The sequence below is a fragment of the Schistocerca americana genome, chromosome 8, assembly GCF_021461395.2.
Source record: "Schistocerca americana isolate TAMUIC-IGC-003095 chromosome 8, iqSchAmer2.1, whole genome shotgun sequence".
NCBI lineage: Eukaryota > Metazoa > Arthropoda > Insecta > Orthoptera > Acrididae > Schistocerca > Schistocerca americana.
In genome coordinates, this window is record NC_060126.1 from 313371285 (window position 1) to 313388642 (window position 17358).

The window sequence follows — 17358 nt, forward strand, 5'->3', positions numbered from 1 at the left end:
ACAGTGACTACCGGTGTCCCAGCGTTTTCTACGGGGTCACAGATGATAGTTGACATCTGAGAACGTCACTTCAACTAAGCTTATGCCATGCAACATTTTAATACAGTGAAAGTGGCAAGAGAGATCTATTTTATCCAAGAAGGTTGAACCTTTGGTCGTATTGCTGGAGATGCTAACGTCTCTCTATGTGTCATCCATAGATTGTGGACACGCTACAGGGAAACAGGTCAGCACACAAGGCAGGTTGAACAGGTCGCCAACGCATTACAACCCCACGTGAAGACCGATATCTGGCCATCTTTACATTGCGACGGCGTAAGGATACCGCCAGAGCACTGTAAGACGGTCTCAGAAGCACCACTGGGGCCGCTGTGTCCGATCAGAGAGGTTACGTGTAAGGGCCTTACGAACAAGACATCATGTTCGAGTACCCTGGTTGACACTAACATCTTGTAGCTCGCCTTCAGTTCTGCTCTTCCGATGTCAATTGGCAACTTCATCACTGGTGAAAAGTGTTACTCACAGAGCCAGATATCCTCTGACGCAAAGTGATGGCCGTGGTGAGCGGTATCTGCCAAGTGTTGTCCAGGAAATCGACAGATTTCCAGTGTTCTGTGATGTTGTAGCGAGGCTCCATTGTTGACAGCCATACAGATCTTGTTGCTGCCCCTTGTCGTCTGCCGGCAGCTGTCGCCGAGCGGTTCTAGGCGCTTCAGTCCGGAACCGCGCTGCTGCTACGGTCGCAGGTTCGAATCCTGCCTAGGGCTTGGATGTGTGTGATGTCCTTAGGTTAGTTAGGTTTAAGTAGTTCTAAGTTCTAGGGGCTGATGACCTCAGATGTTAAGTCCCATAGTGCATAGAGACATTCGAACCATTTGAACCTTGTCGCCTTACCGCCAGGCGGTACACTGAACAAGTCCTGTTCGACCATGTGATGGCTTCTGCCTACGGTGATGGGCCTGAATTCCTCTTAATGCCAGGTCCTATGTAGCGGGCGTCAGCAGGGATGTCTTGCGAAGCCTGGACACTGAAGTAATGGACTGACCATCGGCAAGTCTGCACCTGAACCTCATCGTGTAGGACATGCTTGACAGACAATTCGTGGTCGACCTGTTCCAGCAGACACTCTCGAAGGACTGTCACAGACTCATTGAATAATTGGGATGGATACCACAGTGTGACCTTCGTAGACGTATATGGAGCAGGTCGGTGTCAGGCAACGATAAACGCTCACAGAGGGCTTACACACTATTGGAGCTCTCGGAATACAATGAAAGCACGCAGGATGACGGAATGAATGAGTGTTTGCACTTTGTTATTCAACACCTGTCGGACATTTCAGTTGGTTTTATACAAAAGATCGAAGACTTAATGATGTTTTATAGTGTACTTGAATTGTGGGGGATAAAGGTACAAATTGGTAACATACTCACTCCTCAATTACTGTTTAATGTAGTATGGCATATACCTACTGTCATGTTTCTCTGATTCTTTTGAGCAACGTTGTAATGATCGTTAAAAAATAATTTAATTTCGCGACTGAAACACAACCGAACTCTTTTGGTTTCTCCCCCTCGGAAAATTTCATTTTACCCGCCACGGCATAATTACCTCCCAGGTTTGGCACCACTGGATTACATCCTCAGACTTTTGAAGCTTCGAACACCGAATGCTTCTCATACTGGATCGCTAGAAGGAGCAAGGAGAATACGGTGTCATCCAACACAAGCTGTGTAAGACGGCGACGTCGCAGCCACTCTCCGGTGTCACTGCCGGCCGTGTACGAGCCAACGCCGCCACGCATCCGGTAATGACCACACAACGTCCGGTCAGTCCCAGGCAGCAACGATAATGCGTGGCTGCCAGACTCTAATGGCAGCCGTCGCCTCCGTGTCGCTTCGCGTTATTTATCACCCCATCTGGCCGGCCAGGTGCGGCGTCGCTTTTTGCTGAGTCGCCTGTGCTGATGACGCCCTGGGCAGCGCAAGTAACTGGCGTTTCCCCCGCCGACGGGACGTGACGGATGGACGGCGACGCAAAACCGCGCGCTTTGTTGCAGGAGCGAAGGCTCGGGCGACGGCAAACAGCAATCGCGGAACCCATCACCGCGCTGCAGTAGATTAGCTGCACCCGCCTCGTGTCCAACTGTGATTGCTTCCTTCGCCGGCGACGAAATCGCCACAGCGGACGTAAGAGATTTATTTCTTTATAGCCTGTTGCTCAAAGTGCCAGGAAGACGACGATTACCTGGTTGCTGCGACGGAAATTTTTTTCGTCTTGGGAGATCGCCTGGAAGACGTGCGGAGAATCTAATTACGACCGACCGGTTTCAGTATCGATCCTTCGACACTTGATTATAGGTTGTGCAAATTGCAGTCACCAGAACTGACACGTGCCCGCACACACTCACAATCACTATCGCAGCAAGACACCTGTATGTACCTCAAGATTATGACGCTCTTCTGTACGGCGACATCAACTTCTAAACGTTTCCTTGAATCAAAACAACAGAAAATATTCCTATTAACATATCCTCCACAATACCTTACAAGTAATGTACATCTATCACTATCACACGAGTGGCATTTACACATACGTTACAATCACACGTGGTATAACATTTTTACTCCTGCAGCGGTGATTACTGTATTGTCATTCAAAACAAGAACTATGATTGGAATTTTAAAAGAAGTAAATAACACCTTTGAGGGTTTCTGGATCTGAATTACTAAGAAAAAGACGAAATGTGTGGTGATAACAGCAAGAAAAGTAAGAACAACTATAAAGCTAGGACAGGAAGATACAGAACCAGTTACTGCTTTCAGATATCTGGGTAGCATAATTGCAGAAGACATGAGGTGCTCCTAAGGAGGTGAAAACGCGTACAGCATTTTCTAAGGAAGTAATAACAAGAGGAGGCTTCCCTGCGGGTGCCCCGACGGGGACCTGAGGAAAAGAGAGGCGAAGTGCTTTACATGGAGCGTGGCGTTATACGGAGCTGAGATACGATCAGTGTGGAAAGAGGAAGAAACAAGAATACAAGCATTTGATGGGTGAATTTGGAGGAGGTTGGAAGGGATAAAATGGGTAGAAAAAGTGGGAGATGATGAGATGCTGAGAGGAGTGGGGGAAGACAGAGAAATTTTAAAGGTAATCAGGAAGACGAAACACAAATGGTTTGGACAGTGGATGAGACGAGATTGCTTACAGATGGATTCTGCGGAAGAAACGGTGACTGGAAGAAGAAGAAGAAGAAGAAGAAGGATGCAGAACATACTAGATGGTGGATTGAATAAGGATAGAGAACACTTATGAGAAAAAGAATAGTGTAGCAAATGATATGATAGCAGACTTGTCCTATGGCACAATCTGATGATGATTATGATGAAGATGATGATGATGAAAGCATCTTACGTAGTGGGGAAGGCAGTCGACGCCACAAGAAATGACAACGGCGCCAGCTACGCACATCACGAAATTTTCCGTAAGAGGATTCTATGAATTATCTAATAGTAAACTACCCTCCCGATGGATGAGAGCCTCAGACAGTTGTGTGTCCAGTGATTCGTTGATACCAGATACTTCAAACATTTAAACTCTATTATCAGTGGGTCAGTGGAAATGCGACTGTCTGAGGTGCATAGCAGTCCGGAAGGTGGTTTCCAGTTAAGTATACCTGGAATCGTGTTGTAGAAAAACTACTTGCTCTCAGTAGCCAGCGTCGTTCTTCAGTTTTACACTCTGGAGACGCTCGATTTGATATCGATGATCCGCGCGGGGTAGCCGCGCGGTCAAAAGCATCTTGTCACGGTCCACGCGGCTCCTCTCCATCGGAGGATCGATTCCTCCCTCGGGCATGGGTGTGTGTTTTGTCCGTAGAGTAAGTTAGTTTAAGTTAGATTAAGTAGTGTGTAAGCTTAGAGGCCGATGACCTAAGCACTTTGTCCCATAAGATCTTACCACAAATTTACAATATCGACGAGGTTATCTGTCACAACACAGAGTGCTCACAGCAGCGCTCAGACTTGCACCAGACATGCACGGACTCTACCAGAACATTTGCAGTGACAACTGGATATACTGGTTACGCACAGACGCGATTTTAACCTGGGAAGGCTTAGTGTACTTTCACTAATATACAGCTGAAAATGGCAGGAAAAATGGGTCCAAAATATCGTCACAATAATTTATTGCCACCTGGTACTTCTCCCAAAATTTCATGAAACGATCCATACACTAGACTGCTTTTAAAATTTCACGGTGAAACCTACTGTACATAAAAGGTGGTACTCCATGAAGGCCCTTCGTCTTCTATTTCTATATTACTATATGATGTTTCATTTTCTATATAATTATTGCTGCCATTTAGTGTCATGGTCATATAAATTCTGGATGCAGGGCTATATGTTCTCTCTCTTGCGCATTCTTCAAAAAAATGGTTCAAATTGCTCTGAGCACTATGGGACTCAACTGCTGAGGTCATAAGTCCCCTAGAACTTAGAACTACTTAAACCTAACTAACCTAAGGACATCACTCACATCCATGCCCGAGGCAGGATTCGAACCTGCGACCGTAGCGGTCGCGCGATACCGGACTGTAGCGCCTAGAACCGCTCAGCCACTTCGGCCGGCGCGCATTCTTCTTTTAATATTCTTAAAATAGTGTTCGCCATTACATCTGCTCATTAGCATGGATTCCTAAGCGAGTGGTGTATGCTGTCATCTGTCATCCATTGTCATCTGCCTTGTGTCGAAGTGGTTCAGTGTTCTCGGGTGCCAGGTTAGCCACATTTACTTCTGGACTCGCACAGTTGTTCATTCGACGTAAGTCTGTTAGTAAGGACTATGCCCAGTTAGGAAATGTTCTTGGGTGGCATGTTTTGTTACTAATCTTTCACTTATGTTCAGGAAGAAATTACTGACTCCCAGCACATATCACATTACCCTGTTCCCTTTTCCATGTGTCCAACACCCATATTTTAATGGGCGTTTATTGGAGACCATCTCAGTACCCGATGTTGACTGAGTCTGTATCCATTCCAGTCTTCCATTAGTTCATCTCCCCCTTCCCCCTCTCGTCATCCATCTCCCCCTCCTCCCTCCTCCTTCCCCTATCTCCTTCTCCACTCTGTTCTCTATATCCATCTCCTTCTCCTTACTTTCTCTGCCACCTCCTCCTCTTTTCTTTCTCTGTCCATTTCTCCTATCCTTTCTCTGTCCAGCTCCTCCTCCCCCATCTCCCTGAGCCCCTTTTCCTCCCATCTCCATCCATCCATCTTCTCCTCTTCCCTTTCTCTGTCCATTTCCACCTCCCCCTCTGTCTGTCCATCTCTTCCTCACCCCTCTTTCAGTCTATCTCCTCCTCTTTCCTTTCTCTGACCATCTCCTCTCTCCCCTGGGTTCGTCCATCTCCTCTTCCTCTTATGTATATCTCCTCCGTACCCCTATTTGCTTATCCATCTCCTACTCCCCTTCTCTCTCCACATTATCATTCCTACTTCAATAGGAATTTGCTGGTTCTTACCCATATAGTACTTTTTTTTCCAGATAGTAAGTAATCTGTATACCAACTTTGGCTGAAATCTAACTAGAGATTTAGGAGGAGCATTTTCCATATTTTTCCCACGTAGTGACATATTACATACATTTCACATGCTTTTAACGTATTTCACACATATTTGTACACATATTTCACCTGTATCTCTAGCGATTTTGTTTTCATGCAGCTCAATGTTTATGAGATGATTACTATGACTGACTGAACTATGACTGACCTATGTGTCGTAAGATGATATAATGTCGCAAGTACATCCATTGGTGTATGTGGATACTGTCCATGAAGTGTGTTTGCTAATAGGGCTAGTAGTAAAGAAGAAATAAATTAAAAGATAATGCATGATGTGGTAGTCTTGCAAGCGTCCATGTGTTTATGGCACCCTGTCTCCCGAAAAATGGTTCCATGATTAGCAATTATACGAAGAGCAAAAGTAGCTGAACTTAGCTGTTTGAAAGCTCAGTAATATGCCTGTCCCACTTCAAGGTTTCACGAATACGTACACCCAAAACTTTGGAGCACTCTACCCTATTTACTGACTCCTGCTCAAGTGCTACATGTGCGGTTGTTGGGTTGTTTCTGGGAAGAGACCAAACTGCGAGGTCATCGGTCTCGTCGGATCAGGGAAGGAAGTCGGCCGTGCCCTTTCAGAGGAACCATCCCGGCATTTGCCTGGAGCGATTTAGGGAAATCACGGAAAACCTAAATCAGGATGGCGGGACGCGGGTTTGAACCGTCGTCCTCCTGAATGCGAGTCCAGTGTGCTAACCACTGCACCACCTCGCTCGGTCAAGTGCTACATCAGTTGATGGTATGACTATTTGTTGAACGGAAATGAATATGGTGCCTTTCTCCAAAATTTAGAGAGATGCCATTTTCAGAGAACCAGATAATTATTCTCCGGAAGATATCACTTCCCAACTCTTCTCTTGGTTTCTCTCTAACAGGTTTTGTAATAATACTAGTATCATCTGCAAAAATACCAATTTTACTGGTTGAATGTTTAATGGAAACTTATTCGCTTATACACTGAAGCGCAGAACAAACTGATACAGACAAGCGCATTCAAATACAGATTTATGTAAACAGGCAGAATACGTTGCTGCGGGCGGCAAGTGAGTTAGAACGTGGTGCTATAGTCGGTGCACGAACGATGGGATACAGCAACCCCGAGGCACCGATGAAGTGGGGATTTTCCCGTACGACCATTTCATGAGTATACCATGAATATCAGGAATCCAGTGAAACATCAAATCTCCGACATTGCTGTGGCCGGAAAAAGATACTGAAGAACGGTGCCAACGACGACTGAAGAGAAGCGTTCAACGTGACAGAAGTGCAACCTTCGCAAAACTGCTGCAGATTTCAGTAATGGACAATCAACAAGTGTCAGCGTGCGAACCACTGAACGGAAAATCATCAATCTACATCTACATCTACGTGATTACTCTTCTATTCACAATAAAGTGCCTGGCAGAGGCCACAATGCACCACCTTCAAGCTGTCTCTCACCTTTCCACTCTCGAACGGCACACGGGAAAAACGAGCACATAAATTTTTCTGTGCGCGCCTTGATTTCTCTTATTTTATCGTGATGATCATTTCTTCCTATGTAGATGGGTGCCAACAGAATGTTTTCGCAATTGGGTGAGAAAACTGGTGATTGAAATTTCATTATAGGATCACGTCGCAACGAAAAACGCATTTGTTTTTACGATTGCCACTCCAATTCACGTATCATGTCAGTGACACTACCTACCCTATTTCGCTGCCCTTCTTTGTACTTCTTCGATGTCATCCGTCAGTCCCACCTGATACGAATCCCACACCGCACAGCAATACTCCAGAATAGGGCGGAGAAGCATGGTGTAATCAGTCTCTTTAGTAGACCTGTTACACCTTCTAAGTATTCTGCCAATGAATCGCAGTCATTGGTTTTCTCTACCCAGAGTATTATCTATGAGATCGTTGAAATTAAGGTTATTTTTAATTGTAATCCCTAAGTATTTAGTTGAATTTACAGCCTTCAGATTTGTGTGACTTATTACGTAATCGAAATTTAGCCGATTTCTTTTAGTACTCATTTGAATAACTTCACACTTTTCCTTATTCAGGGTCAATTGCCACTTTTCGCACCATACACATAGCTTATCTAAATCATTTTGCAAGTCCGTTTGATCATCTGATGACTTTACCAGACGGTAAATGACAGCATCATCTGCAAACAATCTAAGACGGCTACTTAGAGTGTCTCCTATGTTGTTAATATAGATCAGGAACAATAGAGGGCCTATAACACTTCCTTGGGGAACGCCGGTTATTACTTCTGTTTTACTCGATGATGTTCGGTCTGTTACTACGAACTGTGACCTTTCTGACAGGAAATCACGAATCCAGTCGCACAACTGAGGCGATACTCCTTAGGAACGTAGTTTGGTTAGAAGGCGCTTGTGAGGAACGGTGTCGAAAGCCTTCTGGAAATCTAAATATATGGAATCAATTTGACATCCCCCGTCGATAGCACTTATTACTTCATGAGTATAAAGAGCTGTTGTGTTTCACAAGTTCGATATTTTCTGAAAGGGTGTTGACTATGTGTCAATAAATCGCTTTCTTCGAGGTACTTCACAATGTTCGAATACAGCATATGTTCCAAAACCCTGCTGCAAATCGACATTAGTGATATAGGCCTGTTATTCAGCGGATTACTCCTACTTCCCTTTTTGGGTATTGGTGTGACTTGAACAATTTTCCAGTCTTTAGGTACGGAACTTTCTGTGAGCGAATGTTTGTATACAATTGCTAAATATGGAGCTATTTTATCAGCATACTCTTAGAGGAAACTGACTGGTATGCAACTGGACCGGAGGCCTTACGTTTGTTAAGTGATTTAAGCTGCTTCGTTACACAGAGGATATCTACTCCTATGTTTCTCATCTTGGCAGTTGTTCTTGATTGAAATTCAGGAATATTTACTTCGTCTTCTTTGGTGAAGGAGTTCCGGGAAACCGTGTTTAATAACTCTGCTTTAGTGGCACTGTCATAAGTTACTTCACCGTTGTTATTGCGCAGTGAAGGTATTGACTGCGTCTTGCCACTGGTGTGCTTTATGTATGACCAGAATCTCTTAGGGTTTTCTGCCAGATTTCGAGACAGAATTTGGTTGTGGAAATTATTAAAAGCATCTCGCATTGAAGTACGCGCCATATTTCGAGCTTCTGTAAAACTTTGCCAATCATGGGGATTTCTTTTAAATTTGGCATGCTTTTTTCGTTGCTTCTGCAACAACGATCTGACCCGTTTTGTGTACCATGGGGAATCAGTACCATGACTTATTAATTTATGTGGTATATATCTCTCAATTGCTGTCGATACTATCTCTTTGAAAACATTCCACAACTTTTCGACACTTAGATGATCAGATCGGAAGGAGTGAAGACTGTCTCTTAAAAAGGCGTTAAGAACATTTTTATCAGCTTTTTTAAATAGATATACTTTGCGTTTCTTTTTGATGGTTGTAGCTGTTACGGTATTCAGCCTAGCAGCAACTGCCTTGTGGTCGCTAGTCCCTGTATTCGTCACAATACTCACTATTTGTCCAGGATTATTTGTTGCTAAAAGGTCAAGTATGCTTTCGCAACCATTTACGTTCGAGTGGGCTCATGAACTGTTTGTTCAAAATAATTTTCTGAGAAAGCATTCATTTGGATGACGTTTTATGCCTGCCGCCGGTTTAGAACGTATAATTTTTTCAGCATATTGAGGGTAGATTGAAGTCACCACCGACTATAATTGTATGAGCGGGGTACTTATTTGAAATGAGACTCAAGTTTTCTTTGGACTGTTCAGCAACTATATCTTCTGAGTCGGGGGTTGGTAAAACGATCCAATTAATAGCTTAGTCCGATTGTCAGGTATAACCTCTACTCATACTATTTCACACAAACTATCTACTTCAATTTCGCTACAAGGCAAACTACCTCTGGCAGCAATAAATACTCCACCACCAACTGTATTTAATCTATCCTTTCCGAACACTGTTAGATCGTTTGAAAAAAATTTCTTCTGAACTTATTTGTCTTTAGCCAGCTCTCTGTACCTACATCAATTTGAGCTTCAGTGCTTTCTGTTAGGGCTTGGAGCTCTGGTTCTTTCCGAACACACCTATGACAGTTTACAACTACAATACCAATCTTTTCTACAACTACCTTACTGGGTTTTACCTACCCACTTTTAGACGGACGTCCCTTCTGTGGTTCCCGGAGACCCTCTAACCTAATGGGCTTTCGGGACCGAAGGCCCACTCGTGACTGCACGACACAAAGTCTTACGCCTCGTCCGGGGCCGTCGACACCGACATTGGACTGTTGATGACTGGAAACATGTCGCCTGGTCGGACGAGTCTCGTTTGAAATTGTATCGATTGGATGGCCGTGTACGGGTATGGAGACACCCTCATGAAGCCATGGTCCCTGCAATCAGAAGGATACTGTTCAAGATGGTGGAGGCTCTGTAATGGTGTGGGGCGTGATCAGGTGGAGTGGTATGGGACCCCTGAACGTCTAGACACGACTCCGAGAGATGACACGTGCGTAAACATCCTGTCTGATTGCGTGCATCCATTCATGTTCATTGTGCATTCCAACGGACTTTGGCAATTCCAGCAGGACAATGCGACACACCACGCACCCAGAACTGCTACATAGTGGCTCCAGGAACACTCTTCTGAGTATAAACACTTCTGATGACCACCAAACTCCCTACAAATGAACATTATTGAACATATCTGGGATGCCTTGGAACGTGCTGTTCAGAAGAGATCTCCACCACCCCGTACTCTTACGGATTTATGGACAGCCCTGCAGGATTCATGGTGGCAGTTCCCTCCAGCACTACTTTAGATGCAAGGGTCACTCCAAAAGAAATGCACAATATTTTTTTTAAATCCATCTTTTATTCTACATGTTTAAAAGTCTTACAGTGTGTAGATACGTCCTTTAGGAACAATATTATCATTTCTCCACATAATTTCCATCCCTTTCAACTGCCTTACGCTATCTTGGAAACAGCGCCTCTATAGCCGCACGGTAAAATTTTGTCCAACCTGTTGGAGCCACCGTTTGGATGCGTGCACAAGGGAGACATCATCTTCAAACCTTGTTCCACGAAGAGAGTCTTTCAGTTCCCCAAATCCTGGTCAGGACTGTAAGGTGGGTGTTTCAGTGCTGTCCATCCGAGTTTTGTGATCGCTTCAATGGGTTTTTGAATGACATATGGCAGTGCATTGTCGTGCAACAGTAAAGCATACTGCTTTTGCCGATGTGGTCGAACACGACTCAGTCGAGATTGAAGTTTCTTCAGTGTCGTCACATATACATCAGAATTTATGGTGGTTCCACTTGACATGATGTCCACAAGCAAGAGTCCTTCGGAAACACCGTAGCCATAACTTTTCCAGCAGAAGGTGTGGTTTTGAATTTTTTTTCTTGGGTGAATTTGCATGATGCCACTCCATTGATTGCCTCTTTGTCTCTGGTGAAAAATGATGGAGCCATGTTTCATCACCTGTCACAATTCTTCCAAGAAATTCATCTCTACCATTCTCGCACTGTTCCAAATGTTCACTGCATGCCGTTTTTCTTGTTTCTTTGTGAGCCACTGTGAACATCCTGGGAACCCACCTGGCACAAACCTTTTTTAGCGCCAACACTTTCAGTATTCTGCAAACACTTCCTTCCCCTATGCCAATGTAGCGTGACAATTTGTTCACTGTGATGCGTCTGTCAGCAGTCACCAGTTCGTTAACTCTCTGCACATTGTCTGGAGTGTGTGCAGTACGAGGCCTGCCGCTGCGAGGACAATCCTCAATATTGCCGTGCCCGCTTTCATCACGCAACCTGCGTGCCCACCGACTAACTGTACTACGATCGACAGCAGCCTCTCCATACACCTTTTTCCACCTCTTTTGGATGTTTCCTTCTTTCTCGTTTTCACAGCAGATGAATTCTATGGCAGCACGCTGCTTCTGACGAACGTCAAGTGTAGCAGATATCTTGAAGACATGTTGTGATGGCGCCACTCACCGGAGCAGGCCGAACTAAGTTTGAAAACAAGCGGGAAGGATGTATCTACACACTGTAAAACTTTCACACAAGCAGAAAGAAAACTTTTTTTTTTCCAAAAATTGTGTACATTTATTTTGGAGTGACACTCGTATTAGTCGAGTCCATGCCAAGTCGTGTTGCGGCCCATCTGCGTGCTCGCGGGATCTCTACACGTTATTATGCAGGTATACCAGTTTATTCGGCTCTTCATTGTTTAAGGAATAGGGGCGGACCCAAAATTGAACCCTATGGGACTCCCTTTGTGATCCCCCCCCCCCCCCTCCCTCCTAGTCATTAAAATTTCCTACCTTTTCCAATGTGTTTGAATTTATTCCCGAGAATGACTTTACTGAACAACTTTGGAACAGCTGCTACAGAGAATGGTGACTGTGATATTATTTCACTGTCTTTAAATCACTCGTTCGAAACTGGTGCCGGTAGCTCATATCAGACACCGTGTCACTCCGACGGGGTGTAGCTCCGCGGAAAAGGGACAGGCAGTAGACGAGCGAAGTGAGTAATTCGGAGTGAGGCGTATGGCGGACGGCTCGGCGCGCCGACCGGACAGGTGATTAAGGCCGTCCCTAGCGGACACCTCGACGTTAATTAAGCCCTCTGCGCGGCACGCCGCCTCCACACAGACTAATTACGGGTCACACGGCCGCCAGCGCCGCGGTGGGCGCGCCCGTTCCGCTCCGCCACTCCGCAGGCCAGCTCCCTGCTTCGCACCTCGAGGCCCGGGTTCACGCCCCGGCCTAGAGGCGAGGTTCAAAGCAATGTTCTCCACACCGAACACAGGAGTACAGCGACTGCGGCTATATTACGTTACATAATGTACAGCGTGGCGCGAAGTAGGTGTTAGAAAGTGTTTGTCTACTGAAACGTAATATGGGGTGACAGATACTTGTTATCATATCTGTGTTACAGCAGACAGCGTGAAATTTAATACAGAAGACTTTCAAAGTGATTTCCTTCTGCTACACTGTGTGTATAGAGCCTTGAATTGGATTCCTGACGACGTTCTGAAGAACATTATTTTAGACTGCACAAATCTCTCTGGAAATTGCCGTACCAACATCCTGGAGGGTTGCAGATGCCTCTTTGAGGACTTTATCTTTCAGATAACTCCATTAGAATGAATTAAACGGGTTTACATCGGAACTAGAATGGGGCCATTCCACATCATGTCCAGTGAATGCCAGGATGTCCACGACAACGATCTGACCTCTGAACGTCGCCTGAAAGAAATCGAAGAGATCCACAGTACGGTATGGACGTGCCTCATACAGCATGAACACGTAGTTTCTGAGCATTCGGCTACGTCGTCAATCGGTAGAAATTCGTGTCCCAAGATCTGTCCACTGTGACAGGCCCATCAGAAAAAATAAGTCCAGTAATGAATTGTTCTCAGATTGCGCACCAAACAGAGGTGGAGCAGCAGACTGAAGTAGATTCTCAGTAGCCCAGTGGCGGCAGATCTGCTTGTTGACATACCCAGGAGATGAAAGTGCGCTTCATCACTAAACTATATTTGATCCCTACGATGATGATGAGGTCCCATCCTCCGAGGAGCGTAGGGGACGATGCTGGAGACCCGCACCGCCGTACTAGGCAAGGTCCTAGTCGAGGTGGTTTGCCATTGCCTTCCTCCGACCGTAATGGGGATGAGTGATGATGATGCAGGCGACACAACAACACCCACTCATCTCCAGGCAGGAAAAATCCCTGACCCCGCCAGGAATCGAACCCGGGACCCAGTGCGCGGGAAGCGAGAACGCTACCCTAACACCACGAGCTGCGGACTGATCCCCATTCATAGTTCTATTTTAAAAGGCTTCAGTCATCTCATTTCCAAAAGAATATCACCGCTCCCCATCCCTGTCCTTCAAAGGTTGACACCGTTGAATTTTCTGCGGTAATAGGTTAAGTATCTCATTCGTTATCCTCTGGAGAGATTGCCCTGGCGTCCTCAGTTGCTTTGCTGAATGTCTGGTTTATGTAATGGGCTCTTCACTGAATAAGGTTCGCACTAGTTCCACATTCTCCAGGTTTACAAATGGTTCAAATGGCTCTGAGCACTATGGGACTTAACATCTGAGGTCATCAGTCCCCTAGAACTTAGAACTACTTAAACCTAACTAACCTAAGGACATCACACACATCCATGCCCGAGGCAGGATTCGAACCTGCGACCGTAGCGGTCCCGCAGTTCCAGACTGAAGCTCCTTTAACCGCTTGGCCACACCGGCCGGCCCAGGTTTACAACTGAGAATGGTAGTCCGCACTGATTCTCTCTGGACCCACTTAGACATATAGTTTTTAGAAACCTGTTTAAAAAAAGGGAAAACATCACACCAAATGTATCAGACGATGCTTAAATTTTGTCGTCACAATCTGACTTTAGTTCTGTACTGTAATATGGCCGAGAAGAGGCACTGTAACTGGTACGGTTCTTGGATCAAATGACCTGCTGAACGAGTGTCTCACCACAATGAAACGTTCAGAATTTGGGTAAAATGTCTTTACGATCAACAAACACTGACTCAGTGTTAGTGCTTCCATATAGAAACGTGAACTGAGACATTGCTGAGTGATCTGTAGAATTTTTTCAGCGCTGCAATACAATACTATCACAAGGAGAATCATTTACGGCTTGCAGTTAGACAGCAACAGATAAATACCTTCAGACACCTATTTTGCACCACCCTGTATAACTAGAGGTAAGATCAACTCCTCGTACAAGAAAATTAAATTAGACCTTTGGAGAAAAGATAAGTAGCTATACGAATATCAATAGCGCAGATTTAAAGCCAGTACTAAGCAAAAGGGGAGAGTTGAAATGTGGAAAAATTTATGGAGGACCTATGCACAAGAAGTGAACTTTATGGTACCACTGTAGAAAGGGAAGAGAAATTAGATCAAGATGAGGTAGGAGATATGATTAGGAGAGGAAAATTAGACAGAGCACTCAAACAAGTAGATCGAAACAAGGCCACTGCAGGAGACGATATTCCCTCGTAACTATTAATAACTAGTCCACTGGTGTGCAAGATGCAGGAGACAAGTCACATACCCTTAAATTTTATGAAGAATGTAATATCTCCAATTTCAAAGAAAGAAGGTGTTGACAGGTGTGAACATTATCGAATTATTTGTTTAATAAGTCATGGTGCAAAACACTGACACGAAATATTTACAGAGGAACGGAATAACCATTGGAAGCTGCCCTCGAGGAAGATACGTTTGGGTGCCGGAGAGATTTGGAACACGTGAAATAATACTTACCTACGATTTATCTTAGAATACAGGTCGAAAAAACGCAAACCTACATTTATAGGGTTTCTGGACATATAGAGAGAGAGACCAACATTTATAGAATTTGTAGGCATAGAGAAAGTTTTGAAAATTTGGGCTGGAGTACCTTTTCAAAATTCTGAAGGTAGCAACGATGAAATACTGGAAGCGACTGATTTAAGACAACTTGTACAGAAACCGGATTTTAATTTAGAATGGATGGACGTGAAAGAGAGGCAATAGTAGAGAATGGAGTGAAGCAGGGCTTTAGCCTATCCCCGATGTCTGTACATTGTGCAGATACTAAAGGAAATCAAAGAAAAATTGGGAAACGGAATCCAAGATCAGGAAGAAGAAACAAAATCTTTGAAGTTTGCCGATGACATTGTAATTCTGCTACAGTTAGTAAACGACTTGGTAGAGCAGTTGAACGAAGTGGATAGGGTCTTGAAAGGAGGATGTAAAACGAATATCAACAAAAGCAAAACAAGGGCAATGGAATGTAGTCGTATTAACTCAGACGATGCTGAGGCAATTACATTAGGAAATGAAACATTAAAATTGGTATATGAGTTTTGTTATTTGGGAAGGACAATAACTGGTGATGCTCGAAGTAGAAAGGATATAAAATGCAAACTCATACTGGAAGAAAAAAAAATTCTGAATTCGTTAACATCTAATATAAATTTAATTGTCAGGAGTCTTTTGTGAAGTTATTTGAAGTATAGTCTTGTACGGAAGTGGAACATGAACGCTAATAACTTAGACAAAAAGACAATAGAAGCTGAATGAGTTTTTCACTCTGCAGCGGAGTGTGCGCTGATATGAAACTTCCTGGCAGATTAAAACTGTGTGCCGGAGCGAGACTCGAACTCGGGATCTTTGCCTTTCGCAGGCAAGTGCTCTACACAGGAGAGCTTCTGTAAAGTTTGGAAGGTAGGAGATGACGTACTGGCAGAAGTGAAGCTGCGAGAACGGGGCGTGAGTCGTGTTTGGGTAGCTCAGTCGGTAGAGCACTTGCCCGCGAAAGGCAAAGCTCCAGAGTTCGAGTTTCGGTCCGGCATACATTTTTGATCTTCCAGGAAATTTCATAATAGAAGCTTTTGAAATGTGGCGCTCCAAAAAAATGGCTCTGGGCACTATGGGACTTAATATCTGAGGTCATCAGTCCCCTAGAACTTAGAACTACTTAAACATAACCAACCTACGTACATCACACACATCCATTCCCGAGACAGGACTCGAACCTGCGACCTAGCGGTCGCGTGGTTCACGACTGAAGCGCCTAGAACTGCTCAGCCACAGCGGCCGGCTGTCGCGCTACAGAAGACTGGTGAAGATTGTATGTGTAGATCGGGTAACTAAGGAGGAAGTCATGAATGGAAATGGAGAGAAAAAAATTCGTGGAACAACTTAACAAAAGGAAGGGGTCGGGTGACAGGACGCATTCTGCGACATCAAGGAATCATCAGTTTAGCGTGGCAGGACATTGTGGGGTGTAAAAATTGTAGATGGAGACCAAAATATGAATACATTAAGCAGGCTCAAATGGACGCAGGTTGCACTAGTTATCCGGAAATGAAGAAGCTTTCGAAGAATACATATGCACGGAAAATTGCATCAAAGCAGTCACCAACCGTTGTTGCGTCAATTTCTTTTTCTTTTTCTTTTTTTTTCTTTAAAAAAACTCCATCTACATAGATACTGTGCATATGGGGAAGAGTATTTTGTACCATTATTACTCATTTCATTTACTATTCCACTCGCAAATTAAGCAAGTAAACAACGACTTTCTATGTGCCTCCGCATGAGGCCTAATTTCTCGTGTCATTTCTTCGTGGTCCTTACGCGATATGTGTGGTGGCGACAGTAGAACCGTTCAGCAGTCAGCTTCAAATATCGGTTCTCTAAATTTCCTCGAAAAGAACATCGCACCAGCTTCGTATATGAGGTCCTCTTTACTGATGAATCACACTTTCCTGAAATTCCACAAATAAAATTAAGTCGAACATTCGCCTTCCCTACTACAAATCTTACATGCTCGTTCCATCTTACATCGCTTTGCAACGTTACGCACAGATATTTCAACGACGTGAATGGGTAAAGCGACACTACTAATGCTGTATGCGAACGGGTTTATTTTTCCTATTGATCACCATAAACTTACATTTTTCCACATTTAGAGTAGCTGCCATTCATCACATCAAGTAGAAATTTCGTCTAAGTCGTCTTGTATCCTTCTGCAGTCACTAAACTTGGACACCTTACCGCACACCACAGCGTCGTCAGCAAACAGCCGCAGATTGCTGCCCCTCTGTAGGCCAAATCATTTATGAATACAGAGAACAACATCAGTCCCATCACACTTCCTTGGGATACTCCTGATGATACTCTGTCCCTGATGAA